Source organism: Chelonia mydas, chromosome 5 (assembly GCF_015237465.2).
Source record: "Chelonia mydas isolate rCheMyd1 chromosome 5, rCheMyd1.pri.v2, whole genome shotgun sequence".
Lineage (NCBI taxonomy): Eukaryota > Metazoa > Chordata > Testudines > Cheloniidae > Chelonia > Chelonia mydas.
Window position 1 is genome coordinate 53,535,159 of NC_051245.2, and position 25,379 is coordinate 53,560,537.

Sequence of the window (25,379 nt, forward strand, 5' to 3'; positions counted from 1 at the left end):
CATAACTGAGGTGAAGGCATCTGTCATAAAGGGAAGAGTAACCACCTATCTATATACAGTACTATAAAATCCCTCCTGGCCAGAGGCACAAAAACTTCTTACCTGTAAAGGGTTAAGAAGCTCAAGTAACCTGGCACCTGACCAAAAGGACCAATAAGGGGACAAGATACTTTCAAATCTGGGGGGGGGGGGGGAAGGCTTTGTCTGTTCCATGTGGCTTTTGACGGAGACAGAACAAGAAAGCAAGCACTCCAACTCCTTAGTAAATATTTAGCAAGGAAATGTGTTAGATTATCTTTTGTTTTGGCTTGTGATTTTCTCTATGCTGAGAGGAAGGTGTATTCCTGGTTTTTCTTTTTGTAACTTTAAGGTTTTGCCTAGAGGGAAATTCTTTGTGTTTTGAATCTAATTGCCCTGTGAGATTATCTCCCATTCTAATTTCACAGAGGTGCTACTTTTACCTTTTTTCTTTCTAATAAAGTTCTGTTTTTTTAAAGAATCTGATTTTTTTTTTAGTGTCCTAAAAAACCCAAGGGTGGTCTGTGCTCATCTTGTTTATTCTCAAGCCTCCCCAAGAAAGGGGGGTGTAGGGCTTGGGGGAATATTTTGGGGGAAAAGGACTCCAAGTGGTCCTTTCCCTGATTCTTTGTTAAATCACTTGGTGGTGGCAGCATTTACCTAATCCAAGGTACAAGGGAGAATTTGTGCCTTGGGGAAGTTTTAACCTAAGATGGTAGAAATAAACTTAGGGGGTCTTTCTTGTGGGTCCCCGCATCTGTACCCTAAAGTTCAGAGTGGAGAGGGAACCCTGACAGCATTCTAAGTTAATAAGTTTAACTCATAGTTCATCCTGCCAAGAGTTGTAAGACATGAGTTACTTAGCAAACTATAGACACATCCTAAAACTTGTTTCTTGTGGATACACCCCTATACCCATATGGAGCCCCATAAGAGTCAATGGAATGACATGAAGGCGCAGGGGTCCAGTCACACAGAACAGCTTCTAAGATTGTGAACCATAATGTTCTCCAGAACTGAAGTTCCTTTGAGAATGAGAGGGGCAATTTCCAGTGACAGTTTCATAATATATATAGTTCCCCAATAGGTAAAAAGGAGCCCTTGCTTAAGTTAGTCATTCATAGGATTCCAAAATCTATCTTCTTTCCTCCATATTTGAGGATTGTTCTGATAGAATTTTTGGAATTATTTACAGTGAAGGAAAGTTTTTTTTTGTATTTGTATTTTAAGTGATGTTAACTATACTTAGAATGAATGGGTAGGTGCCCATTAATGTTGTATAATTCAAAATAAATTAGAACTAAATAATAATAAGGAGGGAATCTAATTCAAATGGGGGGGAAAATGGATATCTACATCTGGATGTTTTGTCATTTAAAATGGGGCCTCTATGGGAATCAGGGCCTTACTATACTAGGTGTTGTACAAAGATAGAGACAGTCATTGTTCCTGCAATGAAGTGTTTACTATCTAAGATGAGCAGTATAAAAACGGTGTGAAAGAGGAACACAAATATACACAACCATAATATATACTTGTAATTAAAGCAATAAGTATCTATGTGTCCCACCTGCCCTTGAGCCTCACCATTTAAATGTGTGTTGATTTATAAGTATTTTGGAAAAAGTGGATTTTGAGGAGGAATCAGAAGGAGGAGAGACCAATATTCTCAAAGATTAGTTAAGGCATTCCATGCCCACATGGAGAAAAGTACAAAGGTGTTATGTACTTAAAATCATAAGAGAAAGACCCAGGAAGCTAGATAATAAAAAAGGTAAGTTTTATAGGTTTATTCTCCTCACTTCTTCACAGAGCTTATGTTCTTTTTCTCCTCCTCTTCGTGTCTCCTTTTTTCCCCTTCCTGTGATGCATTCTGGGAATTGTAGTTCCACCTAGGAGCAAAATTACAAGCCCAAATTGGTGTAACTGCACGTAGCTAGATACAACAAGATGATTGTGGGAGGAATGGACAAATGGATGGCAGAGGATGACATCATTGGTAGATTAAAGGGGATGAATCAAGTGGAATGATGCAATATGAGATAAGAGTGCATAAATAGTAAGAGTTATGAAGCTTCTTGAAGGTTGAAATAAGAAGCTTGAACTTGACAGGAAGAAGGAGGGGGAGTTAGTGGAGTGATGTGATAACAGGGCAACAGCTATGTGTAAGGAAGATTATTCTAGAAGCGAATCTTGTATAGACTTGAGAGAGGAAGATGTTAGTATCAGGGAGGCAAGAGCATAGGATGTTGCATACATTTAGCATTTGGGGGTGGTAATAGTCAGAATAGAAAGGACCAAATTTCAAAAAGGGGATGCCCAAGGTATATGTTGAAAATGTACACCTACATTTGTTGGGGTCAAATTTTATTTGAGAAATGGTTAGCACTTTAGCCATATTTACGTCAGTCTCCTTGCTGTATACAGTTTATGCATATTAAAACTGAAACTGTATCTGTTATAATAAACTCCTTCCTGGGCAAGTATTTCACATTTAACAAGTAGTTTTGCAATGTCATGATAATTTGTCTAAGTCCAAGTATTACTTTGCACAGTTGTTTCAGTAATATGGCTTCCAATACCTGTCCTATCATAGCAGTCATTATCCATTGACTCCAGTGGTCACTATTACAACAGTCATTCCAGGGTGATTGATTTAGGCAACTTACCTGGTCTGTTTCTGCACCCTAGGGCTCATGTTTCCACTAAGCAAGGGACAATCCAGCCCTGCAGTCTTACCTTCTTCCTGGATAGAAACAAGATGTGTGGCCCTATTCAATGTCTGCTAATTCTGAAATCTAGTTCAACAGATGTCATTTGTTCCTATAAAGTTTGGTCTTATAATAGGTGTGAATTTGGCTCCAAGCCTTCCCTGATCATAGTAATTGTATACCGCTGACACTTAAATCTATGAGACTGAGTTCTGGACAACTAAAAGTTCTTAACATGACTGCTTGGTCTCTCTTGTTACCGTGGCAGCTATGAGGTCAGCTCCCTTTTGCCTGTAAATTCTCTTTCAGTGTGTAGATCTTATTTGCTTTCCTGGTAGAAGTCGTACTGTGTTAAATCCATTGCAAGAATTGTTCTAAATTCATGAAGCTAACAGCAGATCTTCTTGCTATTATATTCTCTTTGCAACCTGAAATATATTTTAAATCAGACTTGAAGCAAGATGTTCAAACTCAAAACTAATAAACTTAGGCTCTTTGTAATAAAATCTCTTGAGGTGTTAACTGCCCAAAGACTTCTCAATATCACCATATCTGATAATACAATATTAGCTAGTAAAAAAATACAATATTTATCTAAAGTAACCACAGAGATTCCTCTATTTCTAACTACCTGTTCTAACTACCACAGTGCAGAGCATGTTCAAGAACAGACTGAGCATTCCAAATATTGGAGATTCATCTTGATATAAATGACAATATTTTAGATACCACTGTGATGTAACTATGCATAAATGCTATTTTTTGTAGCAACCAGTGTAACTGTAGTATTTGAGTAAATCAGGAATAACTAGATATGGTAGATGTATACCACTTGCTTACAAAAATACATTGGCATTCTCTGCCAGCAATGGCATTATAAGGAACAGGTCTTTTTGCATGGACCCTTTGCTGATTCTGCACATTTCACAAGCTTTTTCCTTCTGTTTTCTGTTTGCACTTCTGCCAGAGAACCATCCTGAGAGCTGTGTGGCTCTCAGTTCTGGATGGCCTTCATGTATCCAAACAAGGATGTCAACACTCAAACCTTTGGGAATGACAATTCAGGGACTGTAAACAATTAGGCCATTTCACTCAGACAGCTGGCCTAGCATGACATAAAATGCCTAGGCTGAGCCTGGAACACTACTTATGTATCTTGGCAACATGTCCCTGATAAGCTGTAAAACAGTTTGTATTTGGCTATCAGCCCTTGCTACTGCTCATATCTGTTCCAGTTTTTCAGGCAAAATTAGTTGGTTTTCTAAGTATCATCAACGGGGGCCTGACATTTTGTGTGTAGTTTCTTGGCAACATTCCAGAGAACTTTGAGGGAGGACTCTATAGATTTGTAGACAAGTTGCCCTGAGTAGCATCCTTGTGCTAGCAACATCAGAGTGTTCTACTCTGGATGGAATCCTCAGTCTCAGAACTAAGTAGCTTTTGTTACAGATATTTTGTAGATTTATTTTGTTAAAATTATTCTCCAAACTTTTTATTGCCATGAAATTAGAAGTAAAAAATAAGTTGAAAGTAGGTGTTGTGATGTATGATTGAAACATAACTATTTATATAATAAATATTGCCACTGTTAGGCAATTGCAACAAATCTTAAACGAAGTATGTCATGTAAGGTGTCAATTGAAAAGTTATTATTTGCTGGTGATTATACTGTATGTATGCATGTATCATTTTTGTATCTGAAGTTATATATCTTGACTACAGACTGACATCCTACATATGTGCTGTATTCCTCAGAAACACCCACCATGTAAAATCTACTTTGAAATGAGACAGCACATTGTGAATGGACTATTCAAGCTGATGTCCCAATCAAAGAATACTTAACTCACAATGGGCCTAGAAGAAGTTTGTCCCCACCTGATGAGCCTTCTTGTGGATGCCTTAGCCAAAGTATGGGTAATGGCTGCTCCTATGAGTCATCAAACCATGCAAGGGCATGTGACTAGCTCATATGACCCTGGATTCCATGTTGTGCCTGTAATTTCCCACAAACTAAGACTGAGAGCATCCACTCCACAGGGGTGAAGATATAAAAGACCCTGGGCACATCTCCATTTTGCCTCTTTCCTGCTCTGATCTCTGGACTATGGACTTTCACTAAAAGGAGCACTACAACTAATGGACAGAGGACCTTCCAATCTTTTCAAATTTACCAGGAACTTTACAAGCCAGCTGCTTATTCCAGCACTGCTAAAATCCTGATATAAGAACTTTACAATTATTGTATGAATATGATTTCTTTGACCATTTTAATTCTCCTCCTCTTTTTTCCTTGTAAATAAACCTTTAGATATTAGATCCAAAAGGAAACACCGTGCTTATTGGGTAAGATCTGAGTTATATATTGACCTGGCTATGTGGCTGATCTCTTGGGATTAGAAGGACCCTGTGTTTGATGAAATTGGCTTTAAATAACCACTTATCATAAAGTTTAGTGTCTGAGTGGTGCAACAAGGGCTGGGATGCCTAACTGGAGACTGCAGTTTGGACTTCTTGTTAACCAGTGTCGTGAGACAGAAGTTTACTTTTGTTTCCGGCTTGGTATATCTAATAATAAAATAACTACCAGTTTGTGGTGAGAGTACCCTGTTTCTCAGCAGTTTGTTCTGAATCCTATATCCTCAAATGTGATCCACTGAAGCACTGTGAATGTAGGTTAAAATGAGAATTGAAAAAATTATTTGATCAGAGTCTTGATTTCATTACTATTTTTATTGCTATAGAGCAGTGGTGGGCAACCTGCGGCCTGGGGGCTGCATGCGGCCCATCAGGGTAATCTAATTGTGGGCCGTGAGACATTTTGCTAACTGTCCGCAGGCACGGCTCCCCATAGCACTCAGTGGCCGCAGTTCACCGTTCTCAGACAATGGGAGCTGAGGGAAGCGGCGGCCAGCATGTCCCTGCGGCCCACCACTTCCCGCAGCTCCCACTGGCCAGGAATGACAAACCGTGGTCACTGAGAGCTGCAGGGGGCTGTGCCTGCAGACAGTCAATGTCATCAAAAGGTCTCACAGCCCGCAATCAGATTACCCTGATGGGCTGCGTGCAGTCTGCGGGCCGCAGGTTGCCCACCACTGCTCTATAGCAATAAAAATAGTAATGAAATCAAGACGCTGATCAAATAATTTTTTCAATTCTCATTTTAACCTACATTCACAGTGCTTCAGTGGGTCACAGTTGAGGATATAGGATTCAGAACAAACTGCCCACCACTGCTATAGAGTGACCAGTACTGAGTAGACAAAGTTCTTTATCACATGTTTTAAAGCTATAACTTCACAGGCTTGGAGGCATTCTCTCAGCCTCAGTGGCAGGCCATGTGTTTCCAGGTGTGCTAGAGGAATGCCTGCCAGAGCAGCATGTGCACTACTAGACCAGTTGTAAGAGTGCAGCATGTGCTTCTTCAATTCAGCTTTAATCCAACATTCAGAGAAGACAGGAAATAGGACCATCGCAGCACCTCATTTGGGTCATGAAGGAGGGTCTATCACTACTGTTATTCCCGATCCTTGTATTCTGTAAATTCAAAGATTGAGCCTGTGGCTGTAAGCCAGTAGGGCAGGGCAGTCTAGAGCAATGATGGAGTAAATGATGCAGTTCAGATCTAGGCATCAGATAGAAATAAGCTGGAATCTTGAAGAGGTCACAATTTGCATTTTCACTTTGCTTGCGACTGAGTGGCACCTGACAGAAAGCCTGGGTGGTTAGTCTATATTTGGCGCTTTCCAAGGCTGTTTTAGTAGGAGGAGAAATCAGTGATGTAAGTCAAGTATATTATATGCAATTTTGTTTATTTTTTAAAAATATATATACAGAGTTCTTTTTTCCTAAACACAGTGGAACAAATAGCTGGCAGTTTTCTTGTTCAGAAATTCCCAAATCTCCCTTTCCAGTAAGCTCTGTGCCCAGGAAGCCGTCCCTCCACCCCATGCTTCCCCTTGGAATTATGTTCACATCTCCTTCCTCAGGCTTTCCACCTCTAGCACACAGAGGCTGAAAAAACAATAGCTTAGTCCTCACATTTGCCTCAGCCCATTCAGCTGAGCTCTGATCTACCACATACTTTGAGCAGTCCCTTCATTATCTGTACCTGTTTTCTATATAAACGGACTTGATTGCTTCTTGTTTTAGGACTGAAAGAGTGCTGGTGTACCCATTAACTTTAATGAGGTCCATCGTTGTCTTTGGCTCACAGACTTACTTGCTGGCACCTTTTGGCATATTAACTGTGCCCCCATCTCAGCTCTGTCCATCACCCTTGACTGAATTCAAGATGGTGTCATGCTGAATGACTTGTACCCCAGACAGAAAGAAAATAAATTAATCAAATTAAAAATAATTCAAGCTTAACTTTTTACATACTGTTTTCTGTCAGGACATTTCACATCACCATCCCAAATCAATGTTACTCCCATCCAAATTTCTTTCCCTATCCTATCCCCTTCCAGCCAGCTGGTAGGAGCCACTTTCAATGGTCTCCTGGAAAGTCAAGTGTTTTTGTGGAGTCTATCAATTGGAACACACTTTGCCTGTTCTATTGGGGAATTCATTTTGATCACATGTCTTACAGCCTCAGCTTCCACCGCTACATTCTCAGTTTCTGGGGCAGCCAAGCTGGTCCCCCTTGGTTCCTTCTCAGATTGTCATTTATGTTCTTGCATCAATGTTCTCCTCACTCTGTAAGCACCAGCATCTATGTCCAATCTGAAAGGGTTTTTGAAAAGTGGGTAGGCTGGTTTAATCTGCAAACTTCAAAGTTAAGTTGAACAAGTTGACCTTTATTAAACCCTGTGCACTGCTCCGTCCATGTGGCTGTGTTGCTTCCAACCAAAATACCCTGTGTTCCCTCTCTTTCTGGTGTCCCCTCTGACACATACCATGGTACAATCCAGACTAATGAGTAGCTGTATCACCCTGTAACCTGGGGTGCCCTTTACAATGCCTTGTTGCTGTAGCCTCCAACCTGGACTGCTCACAAACAGCCGCCAGCATGTAAGTCACTCCCAGTTACATCTATGTGTGTGCGCTGCAGCCAGACAGCCACACCTTGGCTCTTACCAGTCTTAAAAAAATTACCATAGGCTGGCCCCAACACACTCCCAGTCCCAGATTTCCCACCTCTCTTGGACAGTATGAATATATTAAGTCTATTTTTCCTTTAAGGGACTAATATGCACACAACTAGTAACCCCAAATAGAGTTACCCAGACACTTCCACTTGAACGCGTGGGATTAGAGCAAACAAGTTTAACTACAAGGAGAGATGCCAAATTGGTACAAGTAATGAGGCATTAACGTCAGAAATGGTTACAAGAAAAAATAAAGCTAAAATGCTCACTGATGCCTAACTTAACAAACTATATTAGATTCAAAGCAAACTTTTCTCATCTCATGCTTTCAGTAGTCTTACTGAGCAAACACCGTAGGTCAGGGCTCCTCCCCCACGGTCCAATGACTGCTTCCTTGGTCTCTTCAGGTGTACTGAATGTGAGGGCAGGGAGGGGTGTCTTGGGGGGGGGTGGGTGTCTACCCCTTCTTGTTATAGTCCTGTCCCTCCTTTGAGAAGCATTTCCAGCTGGGAGCAAGGCAACAAGCAGTTTCTGTGGAAGGAAACTTCATGCTGTTTCTTTGCTAAGAGGTAGATGTTTTTGCCCCTGCCGCCTTTCCTGCCAAAGAATGGCCACTTAGCAGATAATGGTCCATCAGCCTTGTTTATACCTCGCTGATGTACCAGCATACCCTTTGTCTCTGAGGCACTAGTTTGAGCATTCCCCAGACTTACCTAGAAAACATACTTTTACTTGTCATCTCAGCTTAAATTTATAACTTCACATATAACACTGCTACATGTATTTTGCTGTGATGTTATTGATCAGCAAATTATGAGTTTTCAAATGATGCCTAACAAGGCATACATTGTTCAAACATTATTATAATAGTATGTAGGGTATGAACACAGGGCTACATTCTCCCACACCTCCCCTTCTTATAAAAGTGTGGTATGGTTAGCCACTTGTTGACCTGGAGGCAGCAGATCAGACTTTGTATCTATAGTCACAGATCTGTGTAAAAAGACAATGTCACTGAACCCACAAATAGTTCACCAGACCTAAGAAAGATTGGCCCTGTTTTTTGGTTTGGGAATGCAGGCCAATGTACAATGGCTTCATCTTATCCCCTACTTCCTTAAAAGTTGAAATTTGACCTCTCCCTACCAGTGTCCCAAATAAGGAACTCTGCCTGCTCCAATTTTACATGTAGAGGCTTTTATGGTTAGGCCTGACTCTTTGAGCTTTGACAGCACAATTCTCAAGTGTTTTTTGTGATCAGCCCAAGTGTTGCTAAATACTGCAATGTCAACAACATAGCCCTTGCAAAGCTCTGCAAACCATTTAACACTTGGTTGACCAGCCGCCAAAAAGTAGCTCTTATTAACATTGTGAACTCACAGAGTCCCATTAAGCACATTTTTCAGTAAATCCTTATCTAAAGGTATTTGCCAATAACCTCTAGTTAAATCAAACACCTTCCTAACAGTCCTCCAGGGAATATGGGCCCTCTGACTCCAGTTCCACTGATTGTGATACAAAGCTACAGAGCAGTCACAAGGACCCTTTTCAATTGTGTGCATGTTAAATCACACTCCCAACACTGAAATTGTTTCTCTCTCACTCAACTTATGCAATGGTTTCACAATATTGGCAAGCACACAAATAACCATCTATAATAAAGCAGAGCCATACAAGACTCTGTGATTGTCCAGGGAATTGGCCAGTTCTGCACAACCTCAATTTTCTTTCTGTCAGTGTAAATGCCATCTGAGACAGTGGGTATCAAAGTTCTCATCCTGGAAAGTTCATCATCCTTCCTGGAATCCTACCACAGCACATAGTTGCTATTATGGCTTCTGCCCTGGATGCTGCCTAACTTTTTTACTGCATATAAATTGCCTACAAACCATTTATTCCACATGGGTCACATCTTCAAAGGGAACTTCAACAGTCTGAGTTTGCAAGAAACCTGTCCTATCATTTATTACAGCTATAAGCCATAACAAAACCTAAATCAATTATTAGCTCATCCACTATCTCAGCTAGCCAGACCTCTTGCTTAAATTCCAGACATCCAGTTTTCAAATCTAAATTTTTGGATGGATGCATGCTCCTCAGTCACCATTTCCATTTGAGATCAATTAGGCAGTTCAGTTTTGGATTCCTCCATTCTCTAGCTGTTTTAGTACTTCTGATCACTGATGTTTGAGCCAGTTCTAAAATTATTTTGCTTTTCACAGCTCTTAGCTAAACTTCCCTTGTATAATGGCCCAGATCTAAACAAACTGTGGGTTTAGACCTTGTACCTCCAAACCATGTCCCTTCATCTTGGTTTCCCCTTTTCATTTCCCTAACAGGATGAGGAACTTCACTAAGGACCCCTAATACTCTGTTCTGTCTTGCCTTAAATTTATGCTTTTTGTGCTAACCTTTGCACAGTGCTAACCTTTAAGTGAACTTCTTCCTTCAATTTTTTTCATTGTTGCCAATTTCCCTTTTTGGAGAAAGACTGTTAGATTCGGTTTTTAAAACCTTTCGAAGTATCACAAAATGATTCAGAATCACCATTTCCATCATGCATATGAGACCTATACTTCCAGGGCTCATGATGATCAGCTTCCATCTTCTTCACTAGTATCTGCTGCCTTTTCTGGTGAACTGTGGCAAGGAAAGATTCAAGTTCCAAATTCCATAGTCTCACAAAGTGTCCTTGGTTTCCTTTCACTGCTCTTGATCTACCAGTCCAAATCCAGCTGTGTGTTTATAAAATAGTTCGTAGCTATTCTATCCTGGTATCTGGATATACCAGGAACATAAGTTTCTTCAGGTCCTCTGCCATTTCAGGTGGGGTCTCATATTTCCCTCTCCTTGTAGCCTTTAGTTATGCCTTAGTCAGCTCAGATTGATGACTGGCTCCAAACTGCATATCAAGAGCTTTTATTAGATCTGGAGAACTCAGGCTCTTTCCTTGGGATAAGTTCTGCAGCAGCATCAGAGCTGAGCCACCCCACTTGGCTTCTAGAAAAAAACCCACTCTGTTTGTTTACCCTGTTCATCTATGATGATTAACTGAGACTAATAACCTTCTCCGAGAGATTTTTGTTTCAAAGATAGTGAGATTTTTGTACCAGTTGAGCTGGGACAATCCAACTCTTCCCAGGGCTTCTGTGGTTACAATTGGGATGGCAACATATTATAAATATCTTCTCTTAGCTAAGTTGGCCAGATTCCTCATCCAGTCTGACTTCCACTGTTGTTTTGAAACCTTTTGAATTCCTTCTCAAGGTAGCCTGAGCAATTAGTCAATATTCAAGGCGATTAGCCAATATTCAAGTTCTGTATCCTTGATTTCCCCTCCAAAAGGAGTCTAGTATATTTATTGGTGTAATCTTGTTTATTTGCAAAAAATATAGTAAGTGCTATTTCCCTGAATACAATGGAAACACATGCCAGGCAGTTTCCTTGCTCAGAAATCCCCAGGTCTCCTTCTCCAATCAGCTCTGTGCCTAGAAAGCTTTGTCTCTCTGCTTCCCATTATTATCATGCTCACAACTGCTTCTGTAGGCCTTCTACCTCTAGCATACATCGGCTGCAAAACAAATCATGTAGCCTTTCATTTGCAATCAGGGATATTCCTCAGCCCTTACAGTTTAGCACTGATCTGGCATATACTTTAGGCAGTCCTTCCTTTTGTTTGTAGACATTTCTCTATAAAGGGGCTTAAATTCTTCTTGCAATGAGCCTGAAAAAGTGGCTGGGACACCCACTAACTTTAATGAAGTCTTTGTATCAGAATGCATGTCTACATGAATAATAATTCACAGCAAGCTGTGGTGTGACTATTGCATGCTAGCCATCAAGTAAATGTTAATGTGCACACACCCAAAGCCTCAATTAAATGGTACCCATTAGCACCGTTCAGTATAACTGAGTTTCTACTAAAGGGAAGAAAGTAAGAGGAAAACAATAAATAAGGAAGATACATATCTCATTGATTGCAAGGATCTATCCCAGATTTTGCATGGGTTAACCTGTGAAATGTTTTATTTCTTGTAACACTGATTGAATGTTCTGTGGTAGAATGGACATCACAATTAGAGATGATAGTAAAAACCTGACAACTGGAATAGATGGCAAGTATCAGAGGAGTAGCCGTGTTAGTCTATCCACAAAAACAATGAGGATTGTTATCCACAAAGCTTTCATGGGTAAAAAAATCATGAAATCTTATGCCCAAATAAATCTGTTAGTCTTTAAGGTGCCACCAGACTCCTCTTTGTTTTTCTGGAATAGATGGGTGGGTTTTGCCACCTGCACATCACCTCTAATCTCAATGTGCCTGGCTTGTGAGACTATACATCACTGCTTCATTTGGTATTTAAAAAAAAATTCTAGTCCCGACCCGCAGCTACTGTAAATCAGCACAACTCTATGGACTGAACCCAATGTTTCTATCTTTGTTGATTTAGCTAAACTGTTTATGCTTTTGAAAGACAAGAGATTTATTGGACATCAAATCTCATCCACGTCCTAAAATTAAATGGAAAATCTGCAAATCCACTCCCAATCATGTATGTTGCTGGGTTTCTAATGAGAAATCACACAATTACAGTATTAAGAGTAGTTTAGGGAATAGCTTTTTTTGAGTGAAGCTGAAGCACCTGCAGAAAATTAAAATGTCAATTGTTTTGAGAGAGACTGTAGAATAATGCGGTGTCCACCGCAACCTGGAATCCTCAGACCAATTTAATTAATGTAGATGTCCTAATTCCAGCAGTGCCACTTTGACTTTTCCAATTGATTTTGTGAACTTTTACTGGATTTTGTGTAAAAATAAACTATGATGTTTGATATACAGTGTCAGTACTTCCTCAGAGGTTCTGACTTTGCTTCCAACTTAACCTAATGAATATAATGAATAGCTCCTTGGTTAAGAGCTGTAGCTTGCCATCTATAACTTTTTTGTCGATGCTGAAATATTTCCCCAAAAGGAAATGGCAACCATTAATAATGCAGACTATGCAACTAAAATCGTCAAAAAGTCTTAATCATTCAGCTACATTTCTGTTTTTTTTTAAAGTAATTATAAAAATTGCCATGATGTAAATGTTCTCTAGAGAGAAAAAGAAATCTTTACTTGTGGTTCACTTTCTCTTTCATAAACACAAAAAAGCAGGAAAAAAGTCATTTTAATCATTTTTCAGATCTCGAAGGAGTAATACTGGTCTTTAATAATATCAACAGGGAAGAAGATAATGACAGTGTGGGAAGTGATTTGCATTTTTCCACCCCATCTTCAACCTGAGAGGAACATCTGCAGTGCATCTATAAGACAAACAGAGCATCTCTTGAGAGGACTGTGATGGTACTTAGTCTTAATTGGAAGCTGATTTTCCTTTATTTTGAAAGCATCATTTCACATACTATACTTCTTTACCGGTAGACATTATAAATGGTTTTTTTTAATAAAGCACTTAAAACCATGAAACGATAAAATTTGTGTTATAAATGAGTTCTAGCTTTCTACTTCCTTCATATCCTATCTAAGTAAACAACATGTTGTATGCTTTCCATTCTCTTTTCCCTTCTGTAACATACTATTGTCACGTCATTTTCCACAGAGATAAGAAACTATTTCTAGAAACCTTTGCTTATGGCTTGGGATAAGCTGTGCAATTTGCCTTTCAGGGCAACTGTTCACTTCTGGGGGGAAATTTTAGGTTCAGTTTTATTTTGACTACAAAGTTACATTATCTTCATCTTTAAAAAAAAATCTGGGCCCAATACCATAGTTCTGTGCAGATAAAATTCCCACTAGAGAAAAAAATGTTCAAACTCCTATTTGAAGTTGTCAAGGTTCCTTCCCCACTCTGAACTCTAGGGTACAGATGTGGGGACCTGCATGAAAACCTCCTAAGCTTACTTTTACCAGCTTAGGTTAAAACTTCCCCAAGGTACAAACTATTTTACCCTTTGCCCTTGGACTTCCACTGTCACCACCAAACATTTATCTGGGTTTATTTTTATTAGGAAAGCGTCGTATGGAATCGTCTTTCCCCCCAAAATCCTCCCAACCCTTGTACCCCACTTCCTGGGGAAGGTTTGGTAAAAATCCTCACCAATTTGCATAGGTGACCACAGACCCAAACCCTTGGATCTTAGAACAATGAAAAAAAGCATTCAGTTCTAGAAAAGAAACATTTTAATAGAAGAAACAGTAAAGGTGATTACCCTTCCCTTTTTATTTATGACACGCCCCCCAAATCACAGCTAGGGTGAAACGCTGGCTGGGATTTCTTCCTGGAGCTCTAGGAAAAACAGAGTTAATAAGACACATGCACCTCTAAATATACTACCAAGTACTTAAAGACTAACAATATTTTCCGCATCTCAAGGACGATTTTAACCAGTTGATTCTGGGAAACTTTCACAGGAGAGTGCATCAGCCACTTTGTTAGAAGCTCCTGAGATGTGTTGGATGTCGAAATCAAAATCTTGGAGAGCTAAACTCCACCGAATAAGTTTTTAGTTATTTCCCGTGGCAGTATGAAGCCACCGTAGCGCAGCATGGTCGGTTTGCAGGTGGAAACTCCGTCCCCAAACATATGGGCGTAGCTCTTCCAGAGCGTAGACAATGGCGTAACATTCTTTTTCACTGACTGACCAGTTGCTTTCCCTCTCAGACAGTTTTTTGCTGAGAAACACTACAGGGTGGAATTCTTGATCCGGTCCTTTCTGCATTAAAACTGCTCCCACACCACACTCGGACGCATCTGTGGTTACTAGGAACGGTTTGTCAAAGTCTGGGGCCCTTAGTACAGGGTCAGACATGAGTGTCGCTTTAAGCTGGTTAAAGGTCTTCTGACACTCTTCGGTCCACTGAACGGCATTTGGCTGTTTCTTTTTGGTTAGGTCTGTCAGTGGGGCGGCGATTTGGCTGTATTGCGGTACAAATCGTCTGTAATAACCGGCCAAGCCTAAGAAGGATTGAACCTGTTTCTTTGACTTTGGGACAGACCACTTTTGGATAGTATCCACTTTGGCCTGTAGGGGGTTGATAGTTCCTTTACCCACCTGGTGTCCAAGGTAAGTCACTCTGTTTAGGCCTATTTGACACTTCTTAGCCTTAACAGTTAGTCCTGCCTCCCTTATGCGCTCAAAGACTTTTTGTAGATGTTCCAGGTGGTCTGCCCAGGAATCTGAAAATATGGCCACATCGTCAAGGTAGGCGACTGCATATTCTCCTAATCCCGCTAGGAGACCATCTACAAGTCTTTGGAAGGTGGCGGGTGCATTCCGCAGCCCGAAAGGGAGTACATTAAATTCATACAGCCCGACATGTGTGGTGAAGGCTGACCTTTCCTTGGCGGATTCATCTAGCGGTACCTGCCAGTACCCTTTGGTTAAGTCCAAGGTAGAGATGAACTGGGCCCATCCCAGTTTCTCTAATAATTCATCTGTGCGTGGCATTGGATACTTGTCTGGGTGAGTTACAGCATTTAGCTTACGGTAGTCCATGCAAAAAGGAACTCCCCATCTGGTTTGGGAACTAGAACCACTGGAGATGCCCATGCACTTCCAGAGGGGCGGATTACCCCCACCTGTAACATATCCTGGATCTCCCATTCTATAGCAGTTTTAGCTTGAGGAGACACCCGGTAAGGTCGGACTTTAATTGGGTGAGCATTACCTGTGTCAATGGAGTGGTATGCCCGTTCAGTCAATCCTGGGGTGGCTGAGAATGTTGGTGCGTAGTTAGTGCACAGCTCCTTGATCTGCTGTCGCTGCATACGCCCAAGGGTCATGGAGAGGTTCACTTCTTCCACACCATCAGCACTTTTCCCTTCGTAGTAGACACCTTCAGGCCACTCAGCATCATCTCCTCCCTGGGCTGTAAACTGACAAACCTTTAATTCTCTGGAATAAAAGGGCTTTAGAGAATTAATATGGTACACCTTAGGCTTTCAGTTGGAGGTGGGGAATGCTATGAGATAATTAACAGCTCCCAGGCGCTCCTGGACCGTGAATGGCCCTTCCCACGATGCTTCCATTTTATGGGCCTGGAACGCCTTTAAGACCATGACCTGGTCCCCTACTTTGAAGGAACGCTCTCTGGCATGTTTATCATACCAGGCTTTTTGCTCTTTTTGAGCATCCTGTAAGTTTTCTTTAGCAAGGGCTAGAGAGGTTCGGAGGGTGTTTTGTAGGTTGGTTACAAAGTCCAGAATATTAGTTCCTTGAGAAGGTGTAAATCCCTCCCATTGCTGCTTCACCAACTGTAATGGCCCCTTAACCTCGCGGCCATATACAAGTTCAAATGGTGAAAACCCTAAACTGGGATGTGGTACAGCACTGTAGGCAAAGAGCAACTGCTGCAACACTAGGTCCCAATCATTGGAGTGCTCATTTACGAATTTACGTATCATGGCCCCCAAAGTTCCATTAAACTTCTCCACCATGCCATTTGTTTGATGGTGGTAAGGAATGGCAACCAAGTGATTTACCCCATGAGCTTCCCAAAGGTTTTCCATAGTTCCTGCCAGGAAATTAGTCCCTGCATCTGTGAGGATGTTGGAGGGCCAACCTACCCTGGCAAAAATGTCTGCTAGTGCCTGGCACACACTTTTAGCCCCGGTGTTGCTTAGAGCTACTGCTTCTGGCCATCGGGTGGCAAAATCCATGAAAGTCAGCATGTACTGCTTTCCTCTGGGTATCTTTTTTGGAAAAGGATCCAGAATATCCACAGCTACTCGCTGAAATGGAACTTCAATGATGGGGAGTGGCTGGAGAGGGGCTTTGACCTGGTCTTGGGGTTTTCCCACTCTTTGGAATACTTCACAAGACCAGACATAGGTAGAAACATCCTTGCCCATTCCCTCCGAGTGGAATGACCCTCCCGCAACCAGTCTTTGGTCCTGTTCACCCCAGCATGGCCACTAGGATGATCATGGGCTGAGCTCAAGAGCTTGGCCCGGTATTTAGTTGGAACTACCAACTGTCTCTGAGGATGCCAGTCTTCCTGGTGTCCACCAGAAAGAGTTTCCTTGTGTAAAAGTCCTCTTTCTACAACAAACCTGGATCGATTAGAAGAGCTGAGAGGCGGTGGGTTGCTCCATGCCACCGTCCAAGCTCTCTGGAGGCCTTCATTGGCTTCCTGTTTGGTCTGGAACTGTTCCCTTGATGCTGGAGACATCAGTTCCTCATTGGATTGTGGTCCTAGGCTTGGTCCCTCTGGAAGTGATGTAGGGGATGGGGCTGGTTCCGTTGACTGTGAACCGCTCTCTGCTGGTGCACTATGTTGGGGTTCAGGCTCTGGCTGAGCCTCTTGTGTAGGGTTATGGGCTGCTATCGGTTCAGGTTCAGTGGGGCCCTCTGGTGTTGGGGTTGCAAGTACTGGATTCAGTGCTGGCAGTGGGTCTGGTGCTGGTTGTTCCGCCGGTTCTGGTTCTGGAACTGGTTCCGTCTGGGTCTCTGGGACTGGATCCACTACTGCTGTTGCAGACATTGGCCTGGGGTCCGGGTTCATCACCTCTGACCGGGTCCTGGTAGAAGTTTCCGGAACAGCGCTAGGCATGACGGTTGGTTTAGTCTGGCTGTGGGTGACCATTCCCACCCTCTTGGCGGACTTCACATAATTGGCCAAGTCTTCCCCCAACAGCTTGGGGATGTGATAATCATCATAGACTGCAAAAGTCCACGTTCCTGACCAGCCCTTGTACTGGACAGGCAACTTGGCTGTAGGCAAATTGAAAGAGTTGGACTTGAAGGGTTGAATCGTCACTTGGATCTCTGGGTTGATTAAATTGGGGTCCACTAAGGAAGCATGGATAGTCGACACCTGTGCTCCGGTGTCCCTCCATGCTGTGACCTTCTTCCCGCCCACACTCACAGTTTCCCTCCGCTCCAAGGGTATCTGGGAGGTATCTGGGCCTAAGGATCTCTGGTGTGATTACGGTGCAATGAACTGTAATCTGTTGGGCTTCTTGGGGCAGTTGGCCTTTACATGCCCCGGCTCATTACATTTAAAACGTCGTCCAGCTGACGGGTCACTGGGCTGAGGTGGGTTGCTGGAGAATGGTATGGCGGGACAATAAGGTGTCTGGAGGGTTCTTTGGGGGGTAGGTGGGGCCTTGGGCGGCCCTCGGTAATAGGGTGTGGTCTGGAGTTCTCCCTTCTGGTCTCTGCTCCAACTGCGACCAGTTTTCTTCTTCTCTGCCACCTCCACCCATCTGGCTCCAATCTCTCCTGCCTTGATTACAGTTTTGGGCTTCCCATCTAGGATGTATCTTTCTATTTCCTCAGGAACACCCTCTAAGAATTGTTCCATTTGCATTAAGAAGGGCAAATCTACTGGAGATTCAACACTTGCTCCTGATATCCAGGCATCCCAATGTTTCACAATGTGGTAGGCATGTCGGGTAAATGACACGTCTGGTTCCCACCTTAGGGCTCTGAACCTCCGATGAGAACGCTCGGGTGTTATCCCCATTCTGACTCTCGCCTTGGTTTTAAACAGTTCACACTTATTCATGTGGTCCTTAGGCATTTCAGCCGCCACCTCAGCTAAGGGTCCATGAGCTGTGGCCTCAGCTCTACCATGTATTGGTCTGTAGAGATGCCGTACCCAAGGCAGGCCCTTTCGAAGTTTTCTAAGAAGGCCTCAGTATCATCGCCTGCCTTGTAGGTGGGGAACTTTCTGGGATGGGAAGTGGTACCTGGAGAAGGATTGCTAGGGTTTGTTGGTATATTCTGCTGAGCCTTTATCTTCTCCATCTCCAGTTCATCCTTCATTTCTTTGTCCCTTGCCTCCATTTCTTTGTCCCTTGCCTCCATCTCCCTCCTGTGGGCAGCCTCCATTTCTTTTTCCCTTGCCTCCATTACATCCTTCTCCATCCGCATGAGTTCTATCTGTCTTTCATATTCCTTTTGTTTTTCCTTAGCCTCAAATCTGGCTAATTCCAGGTTTTGTTGAACCGTGGAGTATGTCATCCTAACCTCTCTGTTTTTAACTAACTGAATCTAACTTTACACCCGAGAGTTAGACAGAAAACAAAAACAAAACAAACAAAAAAAAAGACTTGGCTTGTAAAATTTTGCTGTGCTGAATAGGATACCTATATTCTCTGATAGTGATTGTCAGCCTTTAGGAAGAGAAACTGCAGCTCACAAAGACAATTGCCTTTGTCTCTGCTCTGGCCCCAAAGCAAAGCGGAAAAAAAAAAAAAAAACAACTTCCAGCTATTGCCAGCTGGAGACCTGCTTTCTAGCAGCCCAAAGGATTTTAAAAATTCCCTTTTAAAATCTGGTTTCAGAGCAACAGCCGTGTTAGTCTGTATTCGTAAAAAAAAAAGGAGTACTTGTGGCACCTTAGAGACTAACCAGTTTATTTGAGCATGAGCTTTCGTGAGCTACAGCTCACTTCATCGGATGCATAGCATATCGTGGAAACTGCAGTTTCCACGATATGCTATGCATCCGATGAAGTGAGCTGTAGCTCACGAAAGCTCATGCTCAAATAAACTGGTTAGTCTCTAAGGTGCCACAAGTACTCCTTTTCTTTTAAAATCTGTTTTTCTGGTTCAAAAAATCTCAAATTGATCACAAAATGATTTCAAGTTAATCCCACCGCTCTGCCACCATGTCAAGGTTCCTTACCCACTCTGAACTCTAGGGTACAGATGTGGGGACCTGCATGAAAACCTCCTAAGCTTACTTTTACCAGCTTAGGTTAAAACTTCCCCAAGGTACAAACTATTTTAACCTTTGCCCTTGGACTTCCACTGCCACCACCAAACATTTATCTGGGTTTATTTTTATTAGGAAAGCGTAGTTTGGAAACTTCTTTCCCCCCTAAATCCTCCCAACCCTTACACCCCACTTCCTGGGGAAGGTTTGGTAAAAATCCTCACCAATTTGCATAGGTGACCACAGACCCAAACCCTTGGATCTTAGAACAATGAAAAATGCATTCAGTACTTGAAAAGATACATTTTAATAGAAGAAACAGTAAAAAGAATCACCTCTGTAAAATCAGGATGGTAAATACCTTACAGGGTAATTAGATTCAAAACACAGAGAATCCCTCTAGGCAAAATCTTAAGTTACAAAAAAGACACACAGACAAGAATATTCATTCTATTCAGTACAGCTATTTTCTCAGCCATTTAAAGAAATCATATTCGAACACATACCTAGCTAGATTACTTACTAAATTCTAAGACTCCATTCCTGTTCTGTCCCCGGCAAAAGCCTCACCCAGACAGACCCAGAACCTTTGTTTTTCTCTCTCCTCCCAGCTTTTGAAAGTATCTTGTCTCCTCATTGGTCATTTTGGTCAGGTGCCAGCGAGGTTATCTTTAGCTTCTTAACCCTTTACAGGTGAAAGGATTTTTCCTCTGGCCAGGAGGGATTTTAAAGGTTTATATTTATAGACCTTCCCTTTATATTTATGACAGAAGTTGATTAGATTATCCTATGAAAGGAATGCAGGATCATACCCTCTATTCATCAGGAAGGTCTGTTATGGGTCACCAGCTGTTATTTTCTTTAAACTTCTTGTATCTCTTGCTTTCCTTTTAACAGTTAAAAACAACAAATATTTATTCAGTTTCTTTAATCTTGGAGCAAAACTCTCTCTACTGTCACCCCCAAGAGTAAAGATCTTACCTATAGCGCATAGTCCTAGCGTCAGTGGCTTGGCGCAACAGGCAACGTAGTTCCCAGAATTCAGATATCTGCAAATTTAACCAAAGAGGTGAAAAGAGATTCCTTTGCAAAGAATGATCATCTGGACTGAGGGTCAAATAATGACCCCATTTAATTCTGTGAGGGATTTCTGAACGTTTTTATTTATTAGGGCATTAGTTTTTTAATTGACCTTGAAAGAACACAGTAATTCCATAAGAGTTCTCATTATTTAGTAGGGCACTTTTAGTCTCTTCAGCTGTAACACCCAGTATTGAATATATGGCTTTCTTCTTCCCATTAACATGCAACACTCTGGACCTGCAAAAAGTGCTGTCCATTCTTTGCAGAAGAGTTTCTGATTTATTACGAACTTGATGTTTAAATCCATGAACTGGGAGCTGAGCTTGTGTAAGGCAACCAAATTTATCAGGAAATGTTGATCTTAAAGGACTGTTCAGTCCTCACCGCTGCATGGATTTTAACTCAAATATAGAACTATATACCACCATCAAACTGGCACAGAAGCATGGCTGTCTGGCACCATAGCAAGAAAAATGACTTTGGCACTCCTGTTGCCTGGGTCACTGAAAAAAGCTTAGAGGCAGGATCTTTAGCGGTGGTAAATCATCATAGCTCTACTTGAAGTTAATTTGCATAGCTAAGGATCTGTGCTCTGCTTTCAGTTCCTGACTCCACCTCAGACTTCCTATATTATTCTACTCTAGGTTAATCTCTGCCTCAGTTCTCTATCTGTACAAATGGGGATAACCTTTCACAGGAGTGTTCTTAGGACAAGCCCATGAACAGTTGGGAGGTACTGAGACACTAAGATACTGGGGCCATACTTTCAAATGGTGCATGATTAGGAAGTAAGTGACAGTTTATTTATTTCATCTTTTATTCAATGGGGATAGCTTATGGAAATGCCTGCATACCAGCTGGTGGATGGTTTTGCTCTAAATTTAAATTGATATCACTTCATGAAAATTGGTTAATGAAATGTCTAGTTGCTTTAAAATGATTGAGATGAAGAGGAATTAAAACATAGTCCACACATATTTAAGAGGTTAATACATGTAAATATCAGGAACAGAAATTACTTCCAACCATTTAAATACATTAAGAGGATCAAGTTGAAACAAAGATTCCTTTTCCCTTTATGATCGATACCTCACTACCTGTTTCTGTCATTTTAGAACTATATTTTGTAGTAGCTGCAAACTGTTGTTCTAAAAATATATTGGTGTTGACATTTCTGCTTGTCTGGAAAGGCATCTCTAGCATTATACAATCCAGATAGGAACTAAAACTACATGTTTCTGAAGCTAAATAATATGTGTCTCTGTAAGGCATTTCTATGTCATTTGTCAAGCCAGGGAGTTCACAGTAGTTTCTTAAAGGTGCCACATTTCTGTTTTGAAAGGAATAAACTGATTTCAGATGTGCTGTTCATAGTGTCAGATCCTCACGTGATGTAAATTGGGTAAACCTGCATTGACTTTAGTGGCACTATGCTGAGGCCCAGAAATTACAAATAACATTCTACTCCATCTCCCTGCCACTGCGGAATTGTCCTGTATTGCAAAGATACTTGCATTTTACCTAGCCTAGTCTGATATCTTGTAGATATTCTACAAGGAAGACATCTCAATGGGAAAACGGCATGTTGCCATCACTGCTGCTAACCCTTCCTTTCCAGGCACTTTTGGAGTCTTCTGCCAGACAGGTATCTTGACTGTGGAGGCTTCCCACCACATTCTGGTCTTAATTTGCTGAGAAAGTGGCCTGCGTGTCCCTGCCTATGAAAGCCAGGCAGTGGGAACCACTCAGCACGAGAAGTGCCTGTTGCTGGAGTCCCTCAGGAAGCAAGTAACAGAGCTGCAGGGGGAGGTGGCTCACTGCATAGCATCTGGACTTCTTTGCAGACACACATAGAAATGTCTGGGATGGCGGATGCTTGCCGACAACGGATGACTACAGTGACACCAGCTGATTTGCCAGGAGGAGAGTGGCTGTGGGTCACCTTGGGCAGTAGATAGCTCTCCATCCCATCCATTGCAGCCAGGAACTGGTGTGCTGTATTGGCAACAGGAGGTAAGCAGCAGGAGGCTGCTCTTCCTCAATGGCTGAGGAAGAGGAGCCACCTGACCACAAGGCTAGGAGGGTCACAGCAACCATCTTCAAGAGGAAGATGTAGGGTGCTGATGATTAGGGACCCCCTTCTGAGGGGCGGAGGCATCCATCTGCCAACCTGACATTATGTCTTTAGAGGTGTGCTGCCTGCCCTGGAGCCCAGATCTAAGACATTACAGAATGGTTGCTGAGGGTCATCCATCCCTCTGACCACTACCCCATGCTGCTCCTTCATGTGTGCACTAAAGATACTGCCAGGTATGACCCTGAGCTGATCAGCAGTGACTACAGGGCTCTGAGAGTGAGGGTGAATGAGTTTGGGGCACAAGTTGTGTTCTTGTCCATCCTCTGGGTTGAGGTAAGGGCCCAGGAAAAAGATGCACATCCTGGAGATGAATGCATGGCTGCCTAGACAGTGTAGATAGAAGGGAAGGAGGGCTGCTGAGAAGAGATGGAGTCAACCTGATCAAGAAGGGAAAGTTCATATTCTTGCAGCGACTCATCAACCTAGTAAGAAGGGCTTTAAACTAGGTTCAAAGGGGGCAGGTGAAAAAAGCCTGTAAGTGAGCTTTAAAAAGTCAACCTTAACAGACAGCTAGAAGTTGTGGGGCAGGACAGGGAAAATTACAATAGCACATAGGAGCAACAAGAGCGAAATCAGCGACAGAATCTGCTGAACTTCTTAGATATCTATAAAAATGCAAGGAGCATAGGGAATAAACTGGAAGAACTGGAAGTATTAGTAGATAAGATAAATTATGACTTATCAGGCATCACAGAGACTTGGTGGGATAAGTCTCATGAGGGGAATATTGGTATTGAGGGGAATTGCTTGTTCAGGAAGGACAGACAGAGAAAAGAGGGAGGAGGTGCTGAATTGTGTATATTCTCGATACATAGTTTTCTTTGTTCCAAAGGAGTGAGAGGCAGAGCAGTTGAAAGTCTCTGGGTGAAGATAAACATGGAAAAAAATAGGTGTGGTATCTTGGTAAGGGTCCACTGTAGACCACCAAATCAGGAAGAGGAGGTGGATAAGACATATCTAGAACAACCAACAGAAGTATCCAAAACACAAGACCTGGCAGTAATGGTGGAATTTAACTACCCAGACATCTGTTGTAAACTAATATGACAAACCACAACATTTCCAATACATATGGAAAGTATTAGGGACAAGTTTTTCCTTCAGAAAGTGGAGGAAGTAATTAAGGGGACAGCCATTTTAGATTTGATTCTGACCAACAGGGAGAATAAATGATCTGGAGGATGGTGTGGATTGCACCCTCAGCAAGTTTGCAGATGACACTAAACTGGGAGGAGTGGTAGATACGCTGGAGGGTAGGGATAGGATACAGAGGGACCTAGACAAATTAGAGGATTGGGCCAAAAGAAATCTGATGAGGTTCAACAAGGACAAGTGCAGAGTTCTGCACTTAGGACGGAAGAATCCAATGCACCGCTACAGGCTAGGGACCGAATGGCTCGGCAGCAGTTCTGCAGAAAAGGACCTAGGGGTTACAATGGATGAGAAGTTGGATATGAGTCAACAGTGTGCCCTTGTTGCCAAGAAGGCCAATGGCATTTTGGGATGTATAAGTAGGGGCATTGCCAGCAGATCGAGGGACGTGATCGTTCCCCTCTATTCAACATTGGTGAGGCCTCATCTGGAGTACTGTGTCCAGTTTTGGGCCCCACACTACAAGAAGGATGTGGAAAAACTGGAGAGAGTCCAGCGAAGGGCAACAAAAATGATTAGGGGTCTGGAACACATGACTTATGAGGAGAGGCTGAGGGAACTGGGGATGTTTAGTCTTCAGAAGAGAAGAATGAGGGGGGATTTGATAGCTGCTTTCAACTACCTGAAAGGGGGTTCTAAAGAGGATGGCTCTAGACTGTTCTCAGTGGAAGCAGATGACAGAACAAGGAGTAATGGTCTCAAGTTGCAGTGGAGGAGATTTAGATTGGATATTAGGAAAAACTTTTTCACTAGGAGGGTGGTTTAACACAGGAATGTGTTACCTAGGGAGGTGGTGGAATCTCCTTCTCTAGAAGTTTTTAAGGTCAGGCTTGACAAAGCCCTGGCTGGGATGATTTAGTCGGGGATTGGTCCTGCTTTGAGCAGGGGGTTGGACTAGATGACCTCCTGAGGTCCCTTCCAACCCTGATAGTCTATGATTCTATGAATTGGTTGCAAATCTGAAGGTGGAAGGCAATTTGGGTGAAAGTGATCTTGAAATGAGAGATTTAGTTATTCTAAAGAAAGGAAAGAGTGAGCTCAGAGAACTGATAGGTTAGGTCTCATGGGAAGAAAATCTAAGGATTAAAGTAGTTCAGGAGAGCTGGCAGGTTATCTAGGACACAATATTAAACGCACAATTGCCAACTATTCTGATGCAAAGTAAAGAGAGGAAGACTAATGAGAGGCAATATGGCTCCATTAGGAGCATTTTAATGATCTGAAAATCAAAAAGAATCCTACAAAAAGTGGAAACATGGACAAATTGCTAAGGAGGAGTACAAAAGAATAGCACAAGGATGTAGGAATCAGAAAAGCTATGGCACAAAATGAATTATGTCTAGCAGGGGACATAAAAGCATTAAGAAGATGTTCTTTTAAAAAAAAAGACCAAGGAAAGTATATGTCTTCTACTTAGCAGGGAAGGAGAGCTAATAACTGATGACATCAAGGAGGCTGAGGTGCTTAATGCCTATGTTGCAACTGTCTTCACTGAAAGAAGATAATGGTAACCAAATACTT

General features: G+C 42.1%; 1 long non-coding RNA gene across 1 annotated transcript in view; it reads right to left on the reverse strand.

Moving 5' to 3' along the window:
• Nucleotides 1-13,027: 13,027 nt before the first annotated feature.
• Nucleotides 13,028-25,379, reverse strand: part of LOC122465864 — a 46,138-nt gene continuing 33,786 nt past the window's right edge. Inside the window, exons 2-3 of the long non-coding RNA XR_006290980.1 lie at nucleotides 20,468-20,535; nucleotides 13,028-13,126 (exon numbers count right to left, since the gene is read on the reverse strand). This is a non-coding gene — a long non-coding RNA (uncharacterized LOC122465864). The remainder of the gene's footprint in view (nucleotides 13,127-20,467; nucleotides 20,536-25,379) is intronic.